The sequence below is a fragment of the Cryptomeria japonica genome, chromosome 10, assembly GCF_030272615.1.
Source record: "Cryptomeria japonica chromosome 10, Sugi_1.0, whole genome shotgun sequence".
NCBI lineage: Eukaryota > Viridiplantae > Streptophyta > Pinopsida > Cupressales > Cupressaceae > Cryptomeria > Cryptomeria japonica.
In genome coordinates this window covers 736,218,155-736,243,989 of record NC_081414.1, presented here as the reverse complement: position 1 = coordinate 736,243,989, position 25,835 = coordinate 736,218,155, and the positions used below count along the sequence as shown (strand labels likewise).

General features: G+C 36.3%; 1 long non-coding RNA gene across 1 annotated transcript; it reads left to right on the top strand.

The window, feature by feature from the left end:
- Nucleotides 1–211: 211 nt before the first annotated feature.
- On the top strand, nt 212–25,835 carry LOC131032254 (uncharacterized). The gene is made up of 6 exons (XR_009103414.2): nt 212–267; nt 437–545; nt 22,893–23,059; nt 23,253–23,411; nt 24,123–24,221; nt 25,393–25,835. It is a non-coding gene; the product is annotated as an uncharacterized LOC131032254 (long non-coding RNA).

Here is a 25,835-nt window from a genome sequence, read left to right as displayed (position 1 = left end):
GCTCTACAATTATCACTATTGTGCGTTTTTTATATTAATTTGGTTAGGCCATTTGCCAATTTTCTACAATTTGATCTTTTGTTCTTTGAAAATGATACGATTGTGCATTTTTATCAAAAATGTTTTCTGGATGTTTTACTTTTCTGAGGACATAATGAGGTTAATCCAAATATTTATGTAATTTGATATGTAACAATAGCCATTGTCTATGCAGGTTGTCATATGTGAATTGCGTTCATGACATCCTCTTTGAGTTAAAGATCACATGTAGGTTTTCTTACTGTATTCATAAGGGATGCACTTTCAGATGGCGTAAATTGTAATTTGTAAAAAGGATGTACAGATAAACCTCTATATGCAAGTTGATTGTTTTTTCAATACACTGACAATTATAGATGTTAGTTTTCCATCTTTATCTTTTTGATATGATTTACAGGTTTGGTAGTCCTATTTTGGATATCAAGTGGCATGCGAGTTTAAAATCCACTATACCAAAAATGATCACGGCTGCTAATTGAGTGGTTAGGATTTGCGATCCAGAGACGGTAAGGATTCTTTAATTTTTCAGTGTGAAAGTTAACTTTGAAATTAATTAAGAACTGTTAAACAAAAAATTTAAAACGAGACACCTGTGAATCTGGTTTTATGCAAGCATGAATATCATGAAGTTATGCAGGTTTTAGAATTTAATATTGTCTGCATGAAAAGAGAAATTTGTTGTCACTTAGCTCATATTATCAAAAGGGAAATTTATGTTATTTTCTTATTATTTAACTTTATAGAGGAAATTATTTGAGAAAGATTGTAATCATTCCTTCATTTAATGGTAACTTTCATTTCTTCCTTGTGTTTTAAAAAAAAAAATCTTTGCTGATCTGAAAAGGGAATAGCAACTTATGCTAGATATGTGAGATCAAAATCGGAACAAGATTAATTCAAGTTAATGAGGGAAATGAAATGAACTTCTTCAAGCACAAGTGCTAGGCAAACATAAAAGAAAGCAAGAGTTGTCAAAACTGCCAAGCAACAATATAAGAAGCATCAGGTTTTCAGAATCCTTGAGATTGTTTTAAAGAAGCTTCTGAAAAAAAGATGAATCAGAATTTTTTCCTTAAGCGTTGTCAAACAGCAATATAAGATCCAATGTGGCAGTGATAAATATAATGAACAGAACTGGCAAGCATGGAAAAGGAATTAGCCAATATATTTCAAGCAATTGAAGAAGAGAGGTGATTCTTGACAAGTGTACGCTTGAAAACTACAAGCACTAAAATAGAACAAGCAATGTATAAGGATGGAACCCTTGTTTGAGGACTCACTAAGTACTCAGCAGGACTTGTGGGACATGTAAGCCCCGAGGTTGGAGTCAACTCGCCCAGGACTTACCAGTCGAGTCCTAGCAAGTACGGGTAAGTACTCGGTCGAGTCTTGGGCAAAAATTCGCCAAGTCTAGTGCTCAGACTCACGAGACTTGAGCTCAGACAATTATTTTTTGTCAGATGCGCCCAGGTTGACTTTTAACTCAATCACCCAAGCAAGAATAATGGGTGTTGAGTCGAAAAAGTGGAAAAAATAGTCAAAAATGTCATAATCTTGTCCTATAAATGCAATTTTTTTTTCATTTTTGCTTCATCTTTTCAATCGTTGTGTTTTTCTCACATCTAACGGCTTGTGCAACTTGTTGACGTGGCTAAAATCGTATTGCTACAACTATATCCGGCCAACGCAGAATAGAATGATTCTAGTTGAGTATCCTATCCTCTCTTGAAATAAGGGATCCCTAATGCTGTTTTTAATTGATCAACGGGGACGACCTCAAGGTTCCAACTGTCAGTTCATGACTGCAGGATAACTCAGTTGTTTGATGTGTTTTGCTGGGAGCACAAGGGGCCTTACGTTTACAACAAGTTGGTCTACTGCGATTCTCAAACTGGGGAATAAAATCAAAGGGAAGGGTTTAGGAGACCTAAAAATTAACAAGATTGGTGTGCGAGTAGATGGATTTGACATAACTCACAACCTCACAAGAACGGTGCAATCTTCAAGGGAGACTTAGAAGATTTTCAGATTGCAGGTGCATGCCTAAGCACCCAATTCCGGTGCAGCTCAAACAGACACTTGCAATTGAACTAAGCATGATTTTAAAGGCTTAGACTAACCATACACAAGGATACACAATCAACATATCCCTGTTAGTTGAATGAGAGGGGAGGGGTGAATCAGATAAACTCACAATACAATGTTCTAATCAGATTCAACCTTGGTAGAACGAACTTGAAATGCAACTATGACTGTAAATCATTCAAACTCATAAATAGATAAACTTGAAACATCAAAACACATTTAACACCAGATTTAACGTGGAAACCCAAATATGGAAAAACCACTGTGGGATTTCGGACCCACTAAGAAAATATACTCTTCTAGAGTATGCTCGGTTAAAAGCCAATCTTGTAAAAGATTACATAAACGCATTGCTAGATGTGACCTGGTCAAGGGATTTCCCTCAGATCTATCAGAATCTTGCACTTTGTTAGAAGTGACCTTGTCAAAGGATTTCAAACACTCAATTAGAATGTTACCTTGCTAGAGGATTTACAAATAAGACTGTTAGGTCCACTCGGTTAAGAGATTTCCTGTCACTTACAAAAATAAATAACAGTAATAAAATATATCTGCAACTTCACATCTGAAATGTTATAGCGCATTCTATGTAATCAAAATAATCTTGTCATAAGACTTATCTTCCTCCTTGCTGGGCTTCTCACTCTGTTCTTCAAACAGATCTTCAATCTTCTATACTCGGTTATCACTTCAGCAGCATCACTGTTCATCTATTTGCCCACATTCTTTGTTCTTCAACTTTTTCTTATTTATAAGCAATTCCTAACCGCTTAATCTCCTTGATCACATTTCCCATGATTAATCTTAGCCATCAGATCTTCAAACTTGACTAGGTTAATTGAATCCTTCAAACTGAAAAACGTTTTATCTTGCCTTGAAACTTGTATTTCGTCCTTGGTACTTGTGCTCGGTTATGACTGTTCAATCTGTGTTGTAGATCTAACTTTATGAATTTTCATTGCCGTTGATCCTTAACAAACTTAATGCACGACATTCCAATCTTCTATAAATCTCCAGCTCATTGGCATCCTTCATTTAATAATGTATTTATTCATCCAATGCATTCTGTTACTGCTCGGTTGATACTCGGTTAATTCTGAACTTTACTCGGTAGACATTCTTCCTTCTTTAACCGACATCGATAACCTTGGAGTTTACCGACTGGCTCCTTGCTCGGTAAAATAGAATAGTATCAAACCTTTACTCATTCTATTGCATGAAATCTTTTCTCCTTTTTTATTCAATCTTCGAATACATATATATAGGATATCAAAACAATCAAAATATCATAATCTCATTGCTGTCTTACTCGGTAATAGTTGCCCATTGAATAACTTATTACTCCCCTTCATTTTCACATCCTTTCAGTGTCACTTACCGACATCTTTATACTCATCAACACACTCTTTAAGATATGGCAACATCATACTGAATCAGAAAATCAATTGCTTGACATCAATGACAAAATAATAATATTAAGACAGTAATCATCCTTTATCAATTATATCATTAATCTCCAACAACCTTCTCAATATCCTCATACCAACAAACTTACTGTAATGCCAACAATCTCCCCCTTTGGCATTGGTGGCAATACCAACTTGATTTATTCCAACTGATTCGAACGTTGTTTATCTTTTCCTGTTATCTTCTCCCCCTGTCATTAGTCTTCTCCCCCTTTGACAACAATGCCAAAAGTAAGACTGAACCATGATTACTTCCCCTGTGAAGTAATTTTCTTGCTGTTAAAACATATACAAATTTATTATCTTAGTCTCGGTCAGAGCATCTTGTCTACATTCACTGTTTCTTGCACAACTTTAGACAACCTTCTAAAGTGTGTAAATCAGCATCAGCTCACAAATAGTATTCTGTCGAGTCATAGAATTGATATTTTCACCGAACTCTGTCAGTGAGTACCAGATAGGGGTAGGACCCTGTTGATGTGTTTTTTATGCACATGCGAACATAGAATAAAATACCTAAAGGTACCTTATCCTCTCTTGAGCAAAGTTTCTCGACTGCTGAAGATCTCGCCGAAGGATTAGTCGAGGCAACTCCAAGGTTCTTGTATGTAGGTTATCTACTCATGGATAAGCTCTTTGTGGTATGATGTGATTTTGCTGGAATCACAAGTGGACTTACACTTGATGACTAAACGTCTGATTTGTTTTGAATATTGCTGGAACACAGGATTTCACTAGCCTAGATTTTGAAAAAAAGAAAAAAGGATGAGGGCGAGGAAAGGATCTAATTCTGACACTAAGAATGTAGGAGCAATGAATGATCTTTGATGAAATTCTAACTAAGTCTTGTTTTGACATCCCAGGACCATCTCCACAAGGTTAGTGCGATCTTCGGAGGAAAGCTTTATGATGTTCAGATCATCGCTACAGGCATAGACACCATCAGGTTGATGCTTATTAGTGAAGAAGTGACAATTGAAGTTAGGCTTAAGCTGAATGATTCCAATTGACTACACAAGGCAAGTCTGCAATCAACAAACTGCTAGTAGTATGGATATACAAATTTCACCATCAATCAAACACATTTCGTCCACTCATCTAATAACATGAAATCAAATCTGAGAAGTATAGAGACCATACAAATTGTTGAATCGACCCATAGATTTCACCATTTCTTCAATGAAGTTTTACAAGCCTTTTACAACAACATCTTGGCAACAATCTTTGCCTTCTCTTTCTATTCTACTCTAATTGCTATACTATTTGCTGACTATCCACTATTAGCTAACTATTCACCTTCTAACTATTGACTAACTATCATTAGCCTTTACAAATGAGGAGCCAAGGCTTATATAGTGCCCTCAATACAATTCGATGGCTCCGATCAACTTGAGATCAATGGCCGAGATTTTACAATGAAAACCCTAATTAGGGTTTGTTACAACAAACTCAATTCTAGCCAATGAAATAATTGCATTATTTGGACACGTCTTTTCTGGAATATTCGACCAATGGATAGCCGGGTAGGTACATTGAAGTTTGTGCCATCTCCCATGAGTCAGATACATTGAATCTGGACACGTTGAGATGGACCAATCCGACTGGAGGAGTGATGACTGGGATGCCACCTTGTCTGACACTTGTAACTTGGTAGATATTCGATTTGATGTTGCTGAGAAGCTAGCTTTAATTAACTTTTCTGAAACTGTTTGCTTCTTCAACGAATCCTTGCTTTAACTTCCTTTGTCTTCGATGTGCAGGATGGATGGTGTACCTTTCCTTCGAATGCTGGATTGGAAGACGTTGTCCCTGATGATGCTGGACCGGAGAAGGTCGTTCTTGATGATGTTGGGTTGGAGAAGGTCGTCCTTGTTGATGCCGGATTGGAGGAGGTCGTCCTTGTTGATGTTGGACCGGAGAAGGCTGTCCTTGATGATGCTGGGCTGGAGAAGGTCGCCTTTTAACTGCAAGACAAACAAAAAGATGATTAAGGACACATAATAAATTCATTTCAACATAGCATTTTATACCTTAAATCATCAACAAGAAAAGATATTAACATGAAACTTGCCCAAGATTTTCTCCAGGAACATACCCTATAAGAATTTCGCCCTGGACCCTTTGGAAGGGTCAGGAGCGAATTTCTTGTTTGTAGCTCATTTTTTCATCATTTCAACTTCAATTCACCTCACAAGGCAAGGAAACACTTTTCTTCTCTCATCCAACCCAAGTTTATCTTGATTTTGCAAGGCAAAATAGGTGATTGAAGGATTTTCGCTCTGGACCCTTTGGAAGGGTCAGGAGTGAATTTCCTCCTCTAGCCTAAAATCATCACTTTTGGAGACAACCATCAACTCAAGGGCAATCATAAGGGCATCTTTTACCTTGGTCTAGGCTTGGCTTGGCACAAATTTTGGAGAAAATGATGGGTTTTAGGATTTTCGCTCTGGACCCTTTGGAAGGGTCAGGAGCGAAAATCTTGTTTTAGGCTCATTCCTCCATCATTTCAACTTGAACTCACCTCCAAGACTAAGGACACATTGCCTCACTCCTATCTAGGCCATAAAAATCAAAATGTTAACTTGTCTTGCAAAGAAAGTAGGTGATCCTAGGATTTTCGCTCTGGACCCTTTGGAAGGGTCAGGAGCGAAATCCTTGGTTTGGGCCAATTTCCATCATTTTTTAAAACCAACTAACTTCAAAAGGGCAAGAACATGTCTCCTCGCACCCATCCAAGCCATGAAAACCTAATGTTTGACTAGACTTGCAAGGAAAATAGGTGGTTTTAAGATTTTCGCTCTGGACCCTTTGGAAGGGTCAGGAGCAAAATTCTCATTTTGGCTCAATTCCTTCAAACTTGATAATTATTGACCATTCAAGGACATGCCTAAGGACTTCTTTAATCATGATCCACATTAGATTTGGCATGAAACTAAGGGAAAAGATAGGTTTTACACAATTTCGCCTTGGACCCTTTGGAAGGGCCAGGAGCGATTTTCCTTTTCTAGCCCAAAATCATCATTTTTTGAATCCCAATCTTCTTTGCAAGGTGAAATTTCATCTCTTTTCGCCTTAGGAACAAAGTTTTAAGCTCAAGCAAGGTTAAAAATATATGCTTGTAAGGAATTTCGCTCTGGACCCTTTGGAAGGGTCAGGAGCGAAATTTCCTTCCTTGGCGAAAACACTCATTCCTTAACTCCTTCAAACGTCCTTAAGGGTTTCAATATGCCCATTCTCTCTTTCAACATGCCTTGGACATCAAAACTTGTCCAAATAAGGAAAGAAATGAGGTCTAGGAGGATTTTCGCTATGGACCCTTTAGAAGGGTCAGGAGCGAAAATCTCATTCTTGACTTGATCCTTCATCTTTTCAACTCCAATCTTCTTTGGAAGGTAACTGTTATCACTTGAACCTGCACCCCTGTTTGCTAAGCTATCAACTCAGCAGGCTTGTGACACATGGGAACCCTCCTAGGCCTGCGGGTTGCCTAAAAATTGGAGTGAACCTCCAGAGTAAGCTGGTTCTTTTCAAATTCTGCACCTAAACTAACAGTTTCTTCAGGGAAAAGAGTAAGGAGGAGAACATGTAAAACTGAAATCTAAATCTAAGGTGATTTGCACCAGATGATATGTTGAAATCCAACTAAGTAAAAGATACACAGTATAACAGTGATAATAAAGCTCTTTTACACTAACCAACAACCCATGATTTTTGCATCAATACTTCATAAGAAGGCTGGATAATCACAGTCCTAAGAGGAAAAAACTCCTTTCACAACCTAAGACTGATAATTTACTAAAAACACAGCTTATGACCTGCAAGAACATATGTATTTCTGTATAAGACATCAACAGAAAGTGCAATTTTAAGGGGGGCAAAAAGCCAACCACAAAGAACTGACTAACACTAAAGACACAATAACAGAAAAGATGAGAAGTAGAGAGGTAAGCCAAGCTATTATCCCTGCCAAAAAGGTATCACCAAGCTTTATAATTCCTGAAAATGTGTTACAAAAACATTCCTTCCTGCAGAGAGAACTCAGAAATTACAGTCTGCTAAAAAGATGAATGAAGAAGAACCCCAACAAAAATGAAGTCTTCTAGTATATATGCTTTTGCCAAGGCAGTCAAAAAAACTCCACCTCCTCTTCTTAGGTCGAGCAGACTCAAAAAACCCACTTTTAGGGCCCCAAACATGTCTGAAAGGGAATGTACTTGAGCCAAAAAATCAAGCCACCCATACTGCAACCATAAAAGCCCTTAAATGCATCATAAATGACTTTGAAATATCCCTGACAGGCCTGCAAGCCTTCATAAATGCAAAAAATATCTCTCTTTGACCTCCTAATAAATGAAAATAAATATCTGTTAAAGTGATTTTAAAAAATATAATTACCTAATTGAACATTTGTTTGATTTTATTTTTATATATTTAAAGTAAAGATTTTAATAACATAAAAACAATAAAATTATTTTATTAAAGTGATAAATAAAATAAATCATTTTAATAAAATAATTTTATTAACTTTATTTATTAAATAATAAATGTAATTTAGAAAATATATTTAATAAAGTGCTTTATTATTTTTATTTTTTTTCACATTAATAAATAATTTTCTTTATTATATTTACTACATTTTTACTTTAAATATATATAAAAAAAAAATAAAAAAAAACAAATGTTAATTTAGATAATGGTATTTTTTAAACCATTTTAAAAAAAGCATTCATTTACATTTATTAAAAGACATACCTCTTAAGTGATTTAAAATCACTTAATAAGATATGTGGATTTGAAATAAAATATTAAGTGATATTAAATCACTTAAGAAGTATTAACAATGCACATATTACATTAAATCGCCCCCCCCCTTAGGTATTTCACGGGGAGAAAAAGAGGGGAAATAAAATAGAACAAAGGCGAACATGAAAACCTAAAGTCTTCATTCCTCGCTTCATTTGATATTTTCATCTCTCTGCTGAAAACCTCTGGGCCCCGCCACGAGCTAGGGTTTGAACTGGGAATGAAAGGAGGAAAAAATGGTCATTTGCTGCATGCTGGGTGCGATTTTGAGCGCTGGGCGTATTGGAGTGTTTGCAGCCCGATCTCCTTTCTTTGCATTTGTTGATTCTGGGCACATTTTGTTGACGCTGGTAGTTTAAACTTGCGAATTTCTTTGCACCTCCTTGGCATTCGACACTTATCTCTGCTGCTGTGCGCGATTTTCTGAGAAATGTCGGGGTGCCGCCATGAGGGGTTTGGAGGTTGAAAAGAACTGTGACTATCTGACAGATTTGAAGGCATATTTATGATATTTCTTGTGTGTTGGGCTTGATTCCTCCTTGGCATTTCTCTGCTGGGCGCTGCCATGTCTAATTTCTTGAAAACTTTTTTAAGGGGGGAAACCAGGCGTATTTCACAGCTTTCAAAGATGCGAATGGGCCTTTTGCAAAAAATAATGCAGACTTTCAGACTGCCGTGGTAAGCCTTATCACTTGTGAATTCTCATTATACGAAAATTATGCCTTTATAGTTGTTTATATGAAAAGACCATTGTTTGACAAAGCAATGCGTGAGATTGTTTTTCCTGGATTTCTGCATTTGTTGGGCATTTTTGTTTTTTATCTCTGCTGTAACGTGATCTTCTTGCTGGGCACTATGTTTGACCGTGGCTTGATCTCTGCATATTCCACCTATTCTGAGAAAATACTGGAAACCCTCTGTCTTCATTTAGCAATTTGATCTTTCTCAATTCTGAAAATAATATTCTGAGCATAATTCCTTTCGAAAATAATGGTTTTATCAGATTTTTCTTAAAAAATACTAAAAAAAAATGTGAAAACCATATTGCTGTGTGCATCTCTGAACACCTCTAAGGACTGAAAATGGTGGAAAAAGCATTATAAACCCTCCTTTTGTCATCTGCCATTATGTTGTGCGTTAAAATATGTATTTTCTGAAAACTGTAGCTGCATATTTCTACAAAATACTCTTGAATCTGAATATCATTTGCAAGGATGTAGCTGTCTTGGAATTGTTGAAATATCTGATCAATAATGCCTCTTCCAGTTTATCATAAAAATTTTCAGGCTCAATGCATAAAATATCCTCTTAATGATCATTTGTAAATATTTGCACATTTTGTTCATGCTCCTCGCATGCATTTTCTCTTATACCCCTTGGAAAAAGCATATTAATGTTGTTTGAAGATCTGCGCACTTGCTGTCATGGAAGATATGTAGTTGCAAATAATCAGATAGAGATGCACCTTGAATAATTCATTCATTTCATGTGACATCTACTTAGCTGTTAGCAGATTATGTACTTCCTTTTGTGACATGAACAGCTCACTGTCATAACTGGAAGTGATGCACTTCATTTCCACATTTTTACGCATAGATGCATAGGTGAAACAAAGCTTACTGCTTGATATTTTGATGGCTGCTGATACCTTTGTTTTGAATATAACAGCAACCTGATCATTTACTGTTCTTCTGCATTGAAGTCTTTAACATAAGGTTATAAAAAAGCACACCTCCTTGTGATGCCTGTCATGCTTTCATGATAGCCATAATGTTATGTGATGGCTGAGATGTTCCTTTCTGTTACTTATATTGCAAATCATTCTTTTCACGATTGTAAATTGACTGTGACTATGCACTTGTGGTTTATGAGAAAATTTGACCTTGCGCATTGTAGTATTTGCCAGACTTCTGATAGTATAATCTCCACTATGTTTTACTGAAATATTCATTCCTTTGAAGGCATGACAACACTCCTTATGCGTGAAATCATTATCATCATGTTGTGCTACACTACTTTGCTCTATTTGCTGCATAATGGAGATTACTCTAACATGAATACATCCTTGCATACATCTTCTAAGACATGTGACCTGTGGCGTGAATGATTGCTGTCCATACTGACTTTGATTCTGGTCTGTATCATTTTTTGAAATATGATTGCATGCCTTTGTGAATTGATCACTGTGATTGTATCTTTGATTATATGCATCCCTTCCATAATTGTGTTTAATGGTATCTTGCATTGTGTTAGAAAATGTCTTCATTATGATTCTGAAAATGCATTGTATTCCTTACTATTCGCTGCCCACTGAGTCTGAAAAACTGAATGTTGCATTTTCTATACTTAGTGTACAGCTTTATGTATGCACGACATATCTCATTCGCATGCATAAATACCTTGTCCACGTCCTTTACGAAAGGACAGTCTTATCATGCTTATTGGCTGATCATGTGATCGCATACTTGCGTTTTGTTACTCTTTTTCTATCACCAGCTCTGACATAACTTAATTGTATGAGACCTTGCTATTGTTTCACATGAGCTGGGCTCAACCCTTGTGGGAGCCTCATTCATCCCCACTCATTTTTGTGAATTTTATGACCAGCAAGCTGTCCTTTTTCCTAATTCTGCACATGAAGCAAACATCTTAGCAAAAATATGCATATGTATGGTGATTTTCCTTTGATCTGATATTTGCCTTTTGAGATCCCTCTGTGATGCTAGTTATATGCATCTAATGCATGTAGGGATTATATATATATATATATGCGTGCATTACTACACATGTTAGGAATGTAGTCAACCATTGCTTAGAACAAAATGTTCTAACGCATTGCATATTTTAACTCTTTTGCAGATACCAGAAGGAAAGCAGATACGGACCAGGGTGAAGCAGCAAGACAAAGGCAACATCGAGTCTACTCCAACCGTTCCAGTCATTCAGGCAATGACTGGTTCCATTCTCAACATGCTCTCTTCATTTTTTGTACTTGTGTATACATATCTGTATATTTCTTTTCTGCATTTGATGCATGTAGCTAGTCTCACGACTCTTTGTGTGGGACGCATGTTTGAATATTAATAAAAATACTTCTCCTTTTGATGAGATGTCTCTCTCTTTTGCTGTTACAGACTAGAAGTATTTTAAAAATACCATCTTTAGCTCATTCCTTACTGCAGTTGGAAACACAAAAATAGAGAAGTAGTACACACTTGTTTCATTTTGTAAAAACTAGCATATCTTAACCTATTTTTCAGCTAGAAGCAAAAAATAGGTAACAGTAACAAAACATCATTCTTCACCCAGGAGACAAGGTTTGTGGTCTAAGCAAGGTCAAAAAAATAGGCTTGCAAGGAATTTCGCTTTGGACCCTTTGGAAGGCTCAGGAGCGAAATTCACCTTCTTGGCTAGAATCCTTCATTTTTTCAAAGCTTTCAAACATTTCCAACGTCCAAACATGTCTACTCTTCCCTTCAAAATGCCTTGCAAATCAAAATTTGGTCAAATAAGGCAAGAAATGAGTCTTAGGTTGATTTTCGCTCTGGACCCTTTGGAAGGGTCAGGAGCGAAAATCTTGATTTAGGCTTTAATTGCTCATTTTTCAAACTTCAATCTTCTCCTGGAGGCAAATATAGATTGTTTTCCACTTGAGGAACCAGGTTTGAAGCCTATTCAAGGTAGCAAATGAGGATTATAGTGAATTTCGCTCTGGACCCTTTGGAAGGGTTAGGAGCGAAATTCCTATTCTTGGCTAAAATCTTCATCTCATCCACCTTTACTCACCTCCTAAGGTCAGAACATGTCAAAAATCCCCCAAACATGCCTAAGGAACTATGAAATTGGTCTTGACAAGTGATAAATTGAGGTGCATAAGGATTTTCGCTCTGGACCCTTTGGAAGGGTCAGGAACGAAATTCCTAATCTTGGCCAAAATCCCTCACATTTCTACGTTCCATCACCTCAAAAGGCAGAGACATGTTATTTCCTTCCCAAATTCGCCCATGGAACAAGGTTGGTATCCAAAACAAGGGAGCAAATGAGGCTTATGAAGAATTTCGCTCTGGACCCTTTGGAAGGGTCAGGAGCGAAATTCCTATTTTTGGACAAGATCCTCACTTTTCAAAACACTTCTCAAGGCAAGAACACATCAAGACTCACACACAATGCCTAATAAACCAACGCCCATACAAAACAAGGAAGGAAAATGAGGGTTATAAGGATTTTCGCTCTGGACCCTTTGGAAGGGTCAGGAGCGAAATTCCTCTCCCAGGCTAGAATCCATCATCCCAAGGTCTAAAATCTCCTCTCCAAGGCAAAGTTGCATCAAACCTTCTCAATTATGCCTCAAAAGTCTACAAACTTGGTCAAGCTAAGGAGAAAAAAAGAGGAAATATGAATTTTGCTCTGGACCCTTTGGAAGGGTCAGGAGCGAAATTCACCTTAGGCCATGATCCTGACTTCATTTTTTCGCATTTCTTCATTCAAACAAGTGCTTTTGCCTTCATTCAAGCCTAGCAATGTGTTAGTTCTAGGTTTTGGTCAAAGTAGAATGTCTTATGGAGAATTTCGCTCTGGACCCTTTGGAAGCGTCAGAAGCGAAATTCGCTTTGGACCCTTTGGAAGGGTCAGGAGCGAAATTTGACATTTTGGTCTCTCCGTCAGGATCATTTTATGGAATATAACATTTAAGTATAAGAAAGAAGATTCTTATACTTTAAGTTATATTCCATATATACTTTCAGGATGTTTGAGAGTGGTTTCGGACCTCCAGGAGTTATATTGCAAAATCTAGTTTTTGGAGGATTCTTCAGTTTTCCAGACTTAGTCAAATTTCAGGATCAGGACATTCCAGACTTAGCCAAATTTCACGATCAGGGCATTCCAGACTTGGCCAAATTTCAGGGCATTTGAAGATCAGGATGACATTCCAGACTTCATCACTCACCAACTTGACCTAGCTCGGACCTTCAAGAATGATACCCACTCACAAAGCAAGACACAATTAGCAACAAGAGCAAAACCAGGCCCTAAGGAAGACTCTCAAAGAAACCCTAACCTGGAGCATCTGCTGACTCCCCTGGCTCAAGCAAAGCCTACCATCCTATTGATCCCCTGGCGACACTCAAAATGCAAAGGCTAACAGACAAACCCTAAACACCTAGAAAGCAAACCCCAGAAAGCAAAAAAAAGTAGGGGTCCCAATTTGCAATGGGGCGATGTGTGAATACATCACAACAGACCCCTAACTTACTTCCGAGATACTCGAAAGTGTCCCTTGGCAGTGGCTTTGTGAAGATGTCTGCTATTTGTTCCTTTGTGCTAACATATTCCAGCACAACTTTCTTTTCTTGAACTTCTTCTCTTAGATAATGATACTTTATAGAAATATGCTTTGTCTTAGAGTGCATTACAGGATTCTTTGAAATGTTAATAGCACTTGTATTATCACAAAATATAGTTACTGGCTCGGTAAGTGTCTCATTCATACCTTCCAAAAGTTGTTTGATCCATGCTATATTTGTACAATTCAATGCTGCAGCGACATATTCAGCTTCAGCTGTTGACTGTGAAATGCATCCTTGTTTCTTGCTAAGCCAACTCACTATTCTTTCTCCCAAAAAGAAAGCTCCACCGCTTGTGCTTTTCCTGTCATCAATATTTCTTGCCCAATCAGCATTAGTATAGACTTTTAAGTCAAAATCATTCCTCTTTTTATATAGTAAACCATAATCTTTAGTGCCTCTCAAGTATCTGAAAATTCTCTTGATCGCTGTCATATGGGTTTCTTTGGGATCTGTAGAAAATCTTGCAGCTATACCTACTGTATGTGCTATATCAGGCCTGCTGTGAACTACATATTGCAACTTTCCAATCATAGATCGGTAAAGTGTCTCATCAACAGATGCAAATTCATCACTCTTTGATAGTTTACAGTTAGTAGTCATAGGAGTACTTACAGGTTTAGAATCCTCCATTCCAAATTTCTTCAAGATTTTTTTTATATACTTGGATTGAGTAATGAAAATCCCATTTTTCATTTGCAGTATTTGTAAACCTATAAAATATTTTATTTCACCAATTAATGACATCTCAAATTCTTTGCACATTTCATTTCCAAAGTTCTTACATAAAGAATCATTTCCACAAAAAATAATATCATCAACAAATATGGCTGAAATCAGTATTCCATTATCCTCATCATTCTTCATATACATGTTGTTTTCACTAGTCCTCATAAATCCAATCTTTATTAAGTAAGAGTTCAACCTTTCATACCATGCTCTAGGTGCTTGCTTTAGACCATATAAAGTTTTGTTCAACTTACATACCTGATCTTTATTCTTCTCTTCAATAAATCCTTCAGGCTATTCAATATAGACTTCTTCTTCTAGTATACCATTCAAAAATTCAGACTTAACATCCATTTGATATACCTTGAAATTTTTGTAAGCACCATATGCCAACAATGTTCTCACTCCCTCAAGTCTTGCTACAGGTGCAAAAGTCTCACCATAGTCTATTCCTTCTTCTTGAGCATAACCTTTGCAAACTAGCCTTGCTTTATTCCGAATGACCTCACCTTTTTCATTTAGCGTATTCCTAAAAAATCCACTTTGTACCGATTACATTTTTCTCTTTTGGTCTTGGGACCAGTGTCCATGTTTCATTTTTCTTGATTTGTTCAATCTCTTCTGTCATAGCATTCACCCAATCTTCATTGCTTAATGCCTCTTTTACTATCCTCGGTTCAAACTTGGATATCAGACATGTGTTTTGTCTCAGTTTGTTCCTTGTCATCATTGGAGCATCCTTATCTCCTATAATTTGACTTGATGCATGATTTCTTCTGACATATTTTGCTAATATAGGCTCAATAGGCTTTGTATGATCTTCTTCATCACTTGGTAACTGAGTATTTTCTTCATCGGCTTTCTCGGTAAGACTTCTTGGTTGTACATATACAAACTCTTCATAATCTTTTGGTTCTTTGGAATTTCCTTCATCATTCCTTTCTGCAAATTCATCAATTTTCACATTTGCACTTTCCACTATTTTGTTAGATGATTTGATCAGACATTTAAATGCTTTACTCCTAGAGGAGTAACCAATAAATGTTCCTTCCTCGTTTTTTTGATCAAATTTTCCATTTCTGTCATCGTTGTGAACATAACATCTACTTCCAAATATTTTAAAATAACTTACATTTGGTTTCTTGTCATACCAGATTTCATATGGTGTCTTCATAGTTCCTTTCTTCAGTTGTACTCGGTTCAAGGTGTAAACTGTAGTGCTTATTGGTTCTCTCCAAAATATTTGAGGCACTCTCTTTTCTATCATCAAAGTTTTGACACAATCTACAATTGATCTGTTTCTTCTTTCAGCTATCCCATTTTGCTGTGGTGTTCTCGGTGCAGACAATTGTCTCTTTATACCATGATCATTGCAAAATAAGTTAAATTCATCAGAAATGAACTCTCCTCCTCTATCAGATCTTAGACATTTCAACTGTCTTCCTGTTTCTTTTTCAACTCTTGCCTTATACCATTTGAACATTTGAAAGGCTTCTGATTTCTCTTTAAGAAACATAACTGACATCATCCTTGAGTAATCATCCACAAATAATATGAAGTATCTATCACCATAATAACTTTGAACTTTCATAGGACCACAAAGATCAGTGTGCACAAGATCTAAAATTCCTTAGAAGTGTAAGACTTACTTGTAAAGCTTGATTTTGTCATCTTACCCATCTGGCATCCTCGGCATATTGCATTCTCAGGTTTTTCCAAGCTTGGTAGACCTCTTACACGGTGCTTCATACTTATTTTGATTAGGTTATCAAAATTTACATGACAAAACCTTTTATGCCATAGCCAGGTATCTTCTATTTTTGCATACAGACAATTGTTCCGAGTTGAGTCAAGGTGAAATGTATTACCTCTTGTTTGAGTCTCGGTAGCAGCCAACTTTCCATGTTTGTCATGAACTTTGACAATTCCTTTCTAAAATTCTATTCGGTATCCTGTATTGTTTAGCTGTGCTACACTCAACAAATTGTATTTTAGACCTTCAACCCAATATACATCATCACATTTAGCATTGTCAAGAAGTGTGATAGAACCTTTACCTTTCACAGGACATTGTGCATCTTACCAAATCTTACATAACCTCCATCATAATCTTCTAATTTAACTTACTTGTGTTTATCACCTGTCATGTGATGTGAGCAACCACTATCTATGATCCAAGAATCATTATTATTTATATGTGATATCAAGGCTTTTTCCTCATACCTTTCTTCATCTGATCCATCTTTGATAGCCACATATACAACTTCCTCTGTCTTAGTCCCATCAGATTTATTATCATTGGATTCCTCATCAACTACTAGGCATGTCTTTCTATCTCTCCTTCTGAAGTCTCGGTGTCCTCTGTATTGGTTGTCTTTTTGTCTGTCATCTCGGTATTCTCTCTTTTCACTAGATTCCTTGTCAGGACAGTTAGAAGCCATATGTCCAATTTTATCACAGTTAAAACATTTTAAAGGTAACTTTCCTTTGTACTTACCTTTGCCTCTCGGTAACCTTCTGGCCAATAATGCTTCAAACTCTTCTTGCTTTCTGATTTCCTCATATAGTTTGTGTACTTCTTCAATGTTTTTGCAAAATCTCTCACTTGCTCCACTGTGATTTCCTTCAGCATACTTATACATTCTATCATTGCAATCTTCAGATTCACCAAGATGAAAAGAACTGAATGCAGATTCAACTTTGTTTACCGAAGACCCACTATTATCAAAATTACTTAACTCAAAAGCATGTAGCTTACCGATAGTAGCATCCGAAGAGACTAACATGTTTGGTATTGGCCTTAATTCATTAATTGCAGAGACTCGAATGGCATAAGCAGGTAGAAGTGTTTTTAGCAACTTAGTTGTTACATCCTTTTCTTCAATAGTTCCTCCTGCTCCTTTGATTTGATTGACAGTATCCTTTAACCTTGTACTGTATTGGATTATGTTGTCACCTTCATTCATTCTCATAGATTCAAGTTGTCCTCTTAGACTGTCTACTTTTGCTCTTTGAACATGTTCATCACCACCATACACAGATGTGACCTTATTCCACATAGCTTTGGCATCATTACAACCTTCTAGATCATTAAACTCAGAGTCGGTCAATGCTGATGTTATCTCAATCATTGCTTGAATATGTTCTTGCTTTGCCTTTATTTCTTCCGTTGTCATAGGGTAGGTGCTAGGTGCAGTGTAATCATTCTCCAGATAATATGTTGCATATTTTCCAATTCCTGATAAGTGCAGCTTCATCCTTTTCTGCCATGTGGTGAAACTTGACTTGTTCAACTTTGGTGCATCCCTTTTATACATCTTCGGATCTTGCCTCAAGTTCTTTTAAACTTTTCTTTCGGAGTTCTAGCTTTGATACCAATTGTTAGTTGAATGAGAGGGGGGGGTGAATCAGATAAACTCACAATATAATGTTCTAATCAGATTCAACCTCGGTAGAACTTACTTGATATGCAACTATGACTGTAAATCATTCAAACTCATAAACAGATAAACTTGAAACATCAAAACACATTTAACACCAGATTTAACGTGGAAACCCAAATACGGAAAAACCACTGTGGGATTTCGGACCCACAAGAAAATATACTCTTCTAGAGTATGCTCGGTTAAAAGCCAATCCTGTTAAAGATTACATAAACACATTGTTAGATGTGACCCGGTCAAGGGATTTCCCTCAGATCTATCAGAATCTTGCACTTTGTTAGAAGTGACCTTGTCAAAGGATTTCAAACACTCAATTAGAATGTTACCTTGCTAGAGGATTTACAAATAAGACTGTTAGGTCCACTCGGTTAAGATATTTCTTGTCACTTACAAAAATAAATAACAGTAATAAAATATATCTGCAACTTCACATCTGAAATGTTATAGTAGATTCTATGTGCTCAAAATAATCTTGTCATAAGACTTATCTTCCTCCTTGTTGGGCTTTTCAGTCTGCTCTTCAAACAGATCTTCAATCTTCTGTGCTCGGTCATCACTTCAGCAGCATCACTATTCTTCTATTTGCCCGCATTCTGTGTTTTTCAACTTTTCCTTATTTATAAGCAATTCCTAACCGCTTAATCTCCTTAATCACATTTCCCATGATTAATCTTAGCCATCGGATCTTCAAACTTGACTAGGTTCATTGAATCCTTTGAATTGAAAAACGTTTTATCTTGCCTTGAAACTTGTATTTCTTCCTTGGTACTTGTGCTCGGTTATTACCGTTCAATTTGTGTTGTAGATCTAACTCTATGAATTTTCATTGCCGTTGATCCTTAACAAACTTCTTGCACGACATTCCAATCTTCTATAAATCTCCAGCTCATTGGCATCTTTCATTTAATAATGTATTTATTCATCCAATGCATTCTGTTACTGCTCGGTTGATACTCGGTTAATTCTGAACTTTACTCGGTAGACATTCTTCCTTCTTTAACTGACATTGATAACCTTGGAGTTTACCGACTGGCTCCTTGCTTAGTAAAATAGGATAGTATCAAACCTTTACTCATTCTATTGCACGAAATCTTTTCTCCTTATTCTGTCTTCGAATACACATATATAGGATATCAAAAAAATTAAAATATCATAATCTCATCATTGTCTAACTCGGTAATAGTTGCCCATTGAATAACTTATTACTCCCCTTCATTTTCACATCCTTTCAGTGTCACTTACCGACATCTTTATACTCATCAACACATACTCTTTAAGATATGGCAACGTCATACTGAATCAGAAAATCAATTGCTTGACATCAATGAGAAAATAATAATATTAAGACAGTAATCATCCTTTATCAATTATATCATTAATCTCCAACAACCTTCTCAATATCCTCATGCCAACAAACTTACTGTAATGCCAATAATCCCCAATGGTATGAACCCGAATCCATCAAATACTTGTACACCATAAAGGATCTATCAAAAATTGTTGAAGGAAACCATGGAAACAAAAGAAAACCAAGATAACAAACACCATACTTCAATGTTCATATATTGATTTTGGCTGTCATTACAACATTTCTGTAGCAGTTCTACTCTATTCCTAACTACTAAATTCTAACTTTCTATAAAAAAACTCTAACCTGATCTAACTGTCCAACCCTTTACAATGAGAGGCATCCTGCCTTTTATAGATTTTACAATTTTGAATTAGAGGCCAGAATTGACTGCATCCAGCAGTATTGATCTGCCTTCTAGAACTTGGCAGCTTTAACCCATGCCCATTCAATCCTTAGTTATCCCCCCAACAACTTTCCTCAACTACCGATCACTATTTGACATCAATTTGGTCAATCAGGTAGCTGGGAAATAACTAACCCGTGTCCCCTTTGTTTTAAAATATCCTGAATGGGGCCCACAGGCAGTCATGTACAATAAAGCATTTCAATTTTTAAACGGATTTTCTAGAATTGCTTCCAACCTTGCATTTCTGACTTTGCACATTTTGAGTGTTTTTTTGCTTTTCGTCTTCAATCTTGCTTGTGGACTTCAACTTGTCGTCCAGTGGTGGCAAGTTTCCCTGTACTTCGTTTCACGCTCTGCGATGCGTTCTTCATTGGCAGTGCTTGGGGTTGTCGCCTTGGTCCTGCACTCCTGCATTTTCGCTTCCCGACGTCGTAGATATGCAAACAATTAATTTCAACCTGGATTAATCATTTTGAAAAATTAAATAAATTAATTTAACAAATATTAAATTTTAGTCAATGTTGGGCTCTATTCGGCGAGGATGAAAGACGTTTGTTTTAAAAACAATATAAGTTCCCTCCTTTGCAAAATTAGGGGTTTTAAGGTTAAAATGCGAGATTTAAACCCTTAAGTTGAAATGCTCCCTTCACTTGTGACGAAAATCGGCCACTTTGGCTTTAAATGCGAGATTTAAACCCCTTGATAGAAAATGCCCACCTTTAAATGAAATTCGGACAAACTTTCATGTTTGTAAAAATTTAACTTTAAAATGTCTCCCTTTAATTTCACTTGCAATTACCTTGGCGACAGGGTGAAATTTGGCCCTTTGAAATAAAATGCAATACTTTGTTATCTTTTCTCCCTTTCACCTTTGATTAGTGAAATTCGGGTCCTTTTAGATACATTGCGATTTTGGATGTTTCACTTCTTTTTCGGCCTATGGACTCATTTGGCGAGATTTTAGTCCTTGAATGACTTTTTCGAGCAAATGGAGTGTTTTGCACGATTTTGAGGTTTTGGAGTTTTCAGCCAATGAGGGGATTTTGGCGAACTTAGACATCTTTCATCATTTTCCGCTTATTGACTTAAAATGCAAACCTTAACTCGACACTTTCACCTAAAATGCTCGAGTTTTTCTTTATATTTTAAACGCCTCCCTTAAGATAAGAAATTCGGCCATTTTACAAGCTTTGCATTCATTCAACTTGCAAAACTCGGGTTATTTGAAAGAATTGGGCGATTTTTTTTTTCTCTTGCATTTCAGTGGAAGGCATCAAACTTTTACTCCTCTTTACAAACTTTGCCCCTTACTTTTGTGTGATTTTGAGGTTTTGGAGTTTCTTATCGGCTATTTGAAGCCTTCTGCACGATTTTGCCTGAGTTCACTTTCGGCTATTTGAACAGATCTGTGCGTTTTTTTATTTTCTCATTTTTGGTCATTTTTCTTATTGCGTGAACATTTCTCTCTTTGATTTTCGGCCTGTGAGGTTGAAATGTGCGAACTTTAGTCTTCAAATTTAGGCTAATTGAGCCTTAATGCACGATTTTACCTTGCCTTTTGATTTTTTCGTTTTACCCTACAAACTCGTGATTTTCGAGAGAAAGTGTGGTTTCACGCGACTTAGGGTTCATTTCAAACGCTTAGCTTATTCAAAGTTCGGGATTCTGAGAGATTTGACACGATCTTTGCTTCTGTGAAGACATTGGCAAGTGTTAATGTCAGATTTTATAAGCAAATGCCCGAGTTTCATTTTCGGGCTTTGTGAGCATTTTGGGTTTGCACATTAAAACGCCTAATTTCTGCTACATTGGACACACCTTTCGATTTCAGGAATTTTGATGAAAATGCTTGACCAAGCAAACTCGGGTCTCTGAAAAAATTCGGACTTCTTGAATGGAATGGGCGAAATAGGCTTTGTGAATCCTTTAGTTGCCGTTTTCATCGTTCTTTCTCTCCTACACGGGCAGGCAGACAAAACTAAAAAATACGGGGGCCCCTGTGAAGCAGGGCGGGGTGTGCATAACGCACAACACAACTTATCATTCCTGCTCCTCAAACCCATTAGGGTCTCCACTCTCAAACCCCCACTAGTTATTGGGATCTCGTCATATAAGGAATTTGATTACAACGAGAGGGAGAGGGAGTAGAGACCAGAATTGAGAACTTAGACAACTAATTTTATCACTATCATAATATCATTGATCAATGATCAGGTATCAAGCTATCAGTATCAAAGATTCAAATGCAATTATGAAAACCTCTCCTCAAGTTTTCACTAGACTAGGGAAGAGGAAGAGGAAGATGTAAAATGTTGTAATATGCATTAATTTTCTTTTTTGTGTGCAATTATAATGTTTTTTGTCAAGTCTGTGTCGAGTTTTTTCCTGAGTCTGGGTCAAACTTTGAGACTGCCAAGTGAAGTCTGAGTCCGAGTCCAAAAACTATTCCTTATTTTAGATCCATTTGTTTCCCCTTGTTGAATATTCATTTTATTTTCACATGAACGATGTCAGGATACTTGTGTTACAAGTGTAGTTTCTAGATCCACTGCACAATTGATTGGTTTGGGTTGGAAGTGAAACTGGCAGTCTTGCTTCCCTCCAAAGAAAAAAATAAAGTGGACAAGGCACTTAAGAAGGCAAGAACTATGAAAACTAGGTGCACCGAGGAGTACTCAGACAAGCCCCAAAGACGATGAAGCTAATGCTAGGGCATATGACAGAGAACGAGTACTTGATTTGGGATGGATGCTGAAAGCTGCATGGCAAAGTGGGGGTCTGTAAATCATCAGTAGATACAAATTTTGCAGGGTTATGGAACTCCGTGTGCAGGGTGATGGATGCATGTTAGTTTTAAGGATCGAGAATCAAGACAATAATACCTTAGAGGTATTTTAATTCAGAAGTCTTATTACTAATGTAGGGAATTGCCAAGAGTGGAGTTAAAACTTAATATCATAATACCAACAGTGTTGGATTTGATATCAGTTATTCAAATTTGTTTATTTTATTTTACATATTTCTGCCTGAAACAATGCTAAGTAACAATTTGGATATTTATTTCCATGTATGACCTAAGATGCTTGTAAATTGTATAGGTCCAGTTTTACCCATTTTATTTTCCATATCATTTCATACTATGGACTGGTCTGTACAACTGGGCTGCACTATTCAAATTATGGCTTTTTTGGATTACTTATTCTACTTATCTACTTTTATTTGCAGGGAGATGGGATGACTAGCATTGAACCCTCAGCTGGAAATATCAATGACGTTTGTGTAATTAGAAACAGTGAATCAATGCTCATGGCTCTAGAGTCAACTCAAATTCTGTCCTATTTTATTCCTTAGGTCCAGTTCCAAAGTGGTGCTCTAATTTGGAGAACTTGACAGTATGCATACATATATATTTAGTTGATGTTTCTCTATAGTAGTTGCATATTTTTCCTAGGTAATGGTACTTGCATGCCTTTATTAGATATAAAGTATTAAATCAAATATTGGATGTGCGTGAGAGAAAGTTATATCATGTACAAAGTGCTGCTACTTTAGTTGTAAATTCTATATTTTCTAATTCTTTTACAGGAAGAGCTTGAGGAAGGGGCACAAACCACCATTTGTGATGATTTCGAATTTGTAACAAAAGAGGACATTGAACACTAAAATTTGACAGATCTGATTGGCACCAACCTTTTAAGAGCTTATATTCATGGATACTTTATAGATTATCGTCTCTACCTTAAGGTTTTGTATACTTAATTCCTTTCCTATGCATAATATTTTTTCTATATAAACCACAAAATGTATATCAAACCATGTTGTTCTGTTATCGTTTTATCAAATGCACTGGTTAGTGGTCTCTTGTCTTGAGCATTCTCTTTTGGTGTTCATACAACAATTTTTTTTTTCTTATGCATAATATTGTTTCTAATAAACCATGAAATGTATGTCAAACGATGTTGCTTTGTTAACATATCATCAAATGTATTGGTTGGCGGTTTCTTGTCTTGAGCTTTCCCTTTTGGTGTTCGCACAACATAAATTTTGGAGGAGCAAGGCTTACCTCGAATTAGAGTAAACAACAATTTTTTTAATATATCATTCATATTGGACATCAATGCATGTTGATTTTTTATTTCCTCATAAGGCTAAAGTTTTGTTGCTTTTATTATTTCCGCAGTTTCCAAATTTACAGTCACAGACTACATGCTACATTTTAAGTGTCTGTCTTGTAAATTCTTAACCCATTCTGCTAGGTTTGCTATTCTTATCTAGTTGACATGTTTCTGTGATTTCTTTTCTGATGTCTGATTCAGACTTCATGTAATTGGTGCTTCGTGTATTCAATTTGGAAATTTAAATCTTAGCACTTTTGAGTAAAACATTACCTTAAGAGTGAAAACATGTAATTAATTTCTGTACATTTCTTGTGACATCTTGGAACGATTGCATCAGGAAAAATCTATGGCCGATCCATTTGCATATGAAGCTTATAGGAAGATCAAGAAACACATGCAAGAAAAGATTGAGGCTGAGCGTACTAATCGTATAATGGTATGCTATATTTTTCAGTAATTACATATTTTAACTGTAAATGTACTTTTGCATGGGTGTTTCCTTTGACTTATGTGAAATAAATGGTTGTTTCTTTTCCCCTGCTATCATGGGTGATTAAATGATTTCATTATGCAAATTTCAGAGCACTAATTTATTTCTCAATATGTTGTGTGTTCAATTTTTCCTTTACTTTGGTATTATTTGTTTCTTAATGATTTGCCTTCGTAAAAACCAATAAACAAAGGAATATTTTTACTTAGATATGCCTTCGATCAATACATAAACATGTCTACTTGGTAGGTGATTTCATTGAACACCAGTCACCTCTATACTCCCAATGCATGCGATCTGCAAACATGCTATTTGTGAAGAGTACAAACTTGAGTCTAAAAGATTTATTCCTTTGGCGTGTTTCTACTCGAGCAAAAAAAAGATGGCACAAAAAAGTAGACAGAAAGTACATTAATCCTTGGTAGGCAGTTAATTGACTCCTTAGATAGATTGGGATGGCAGATTATCACATTATTGATAATGGCGGTGATTTTAGGTTTTCAAACTCTTTTCTTAAAGTATGTTTTTTCTTGTTACATCTGAGGCATATGAAATTAGAAAGAAAAGTTGCTTTCAATTTACATAGTTAAATACTCATTCAAGGAAGACACAAAAAAATGCTTATGCCTCACAACCGGGGACCAGTTAGGAATGGGTGTTTATCTGCTTTTTGTTTTCAAGCATCTTTCGTTGGTAGAGCTTTACTTTTACTTAATTTGTTGGACTACTTGAGCTCCATTATTGCCTTTGTGTGTTTCTACTCAACAAGGAAAAAGGGACAACATTTGCTTTTCAATGAATTAACATCATATTAGATTAAGAGAAGGATTGCGGTTTATTTACAGGGAAGGATTGCTGTTTATAATCTTGAAACCTTTCGGATTTTACAAAGCTAAATTTCACTATTTTGCTCTATGATTTTTATGAGCCACGTTGTACCAAAGAGGTGTACAAAAGTGTTACTGAAGAGACATGGATATTAACATAGAGTTCAAGCTTTACAATATGTACATCAAAGAAGATAAAATGTATTGAAAACACTAGAAAGTTGAGCAAGTCTGTATTGAGGCGATATGTTCATGATAGTTCTCATGTATTGGATTGGACTTCTTTACAGGTGTAGGAGGGAGATCAACTGACATTGGGTCAATTGGCCTCTTGACGCGGAGATCCCTAGCTCTTCGAGGACACCTATGATGAGGCATCGACTACTTATTGGTATAAGGGCACAATTACCGCACTTGTAAGAGGACTTACAGGAGGAAGCCCATGCCTAAGGGGGGAGGATGTTAGATCCCTCCTTTAGTTACATTATAGTTATATTATTTGAGTGAGATGGTGTATTATGTCTTGATTCATAGATTATTTCATGGTTATTGTTCTGAACCCTTTTATATCATGGTTTAGACATTATGAGGATAGGTCGTTACTTCTTAGTACTTTGCTCCTTACTTATGTTGTTCATGTGATCTCATGGTTTTACATTATCAATTATGGACATGCATAGTTCTTGTGACATGAGTTTTTTGAGATATAGTTGTAACATGATATGTTCTAACA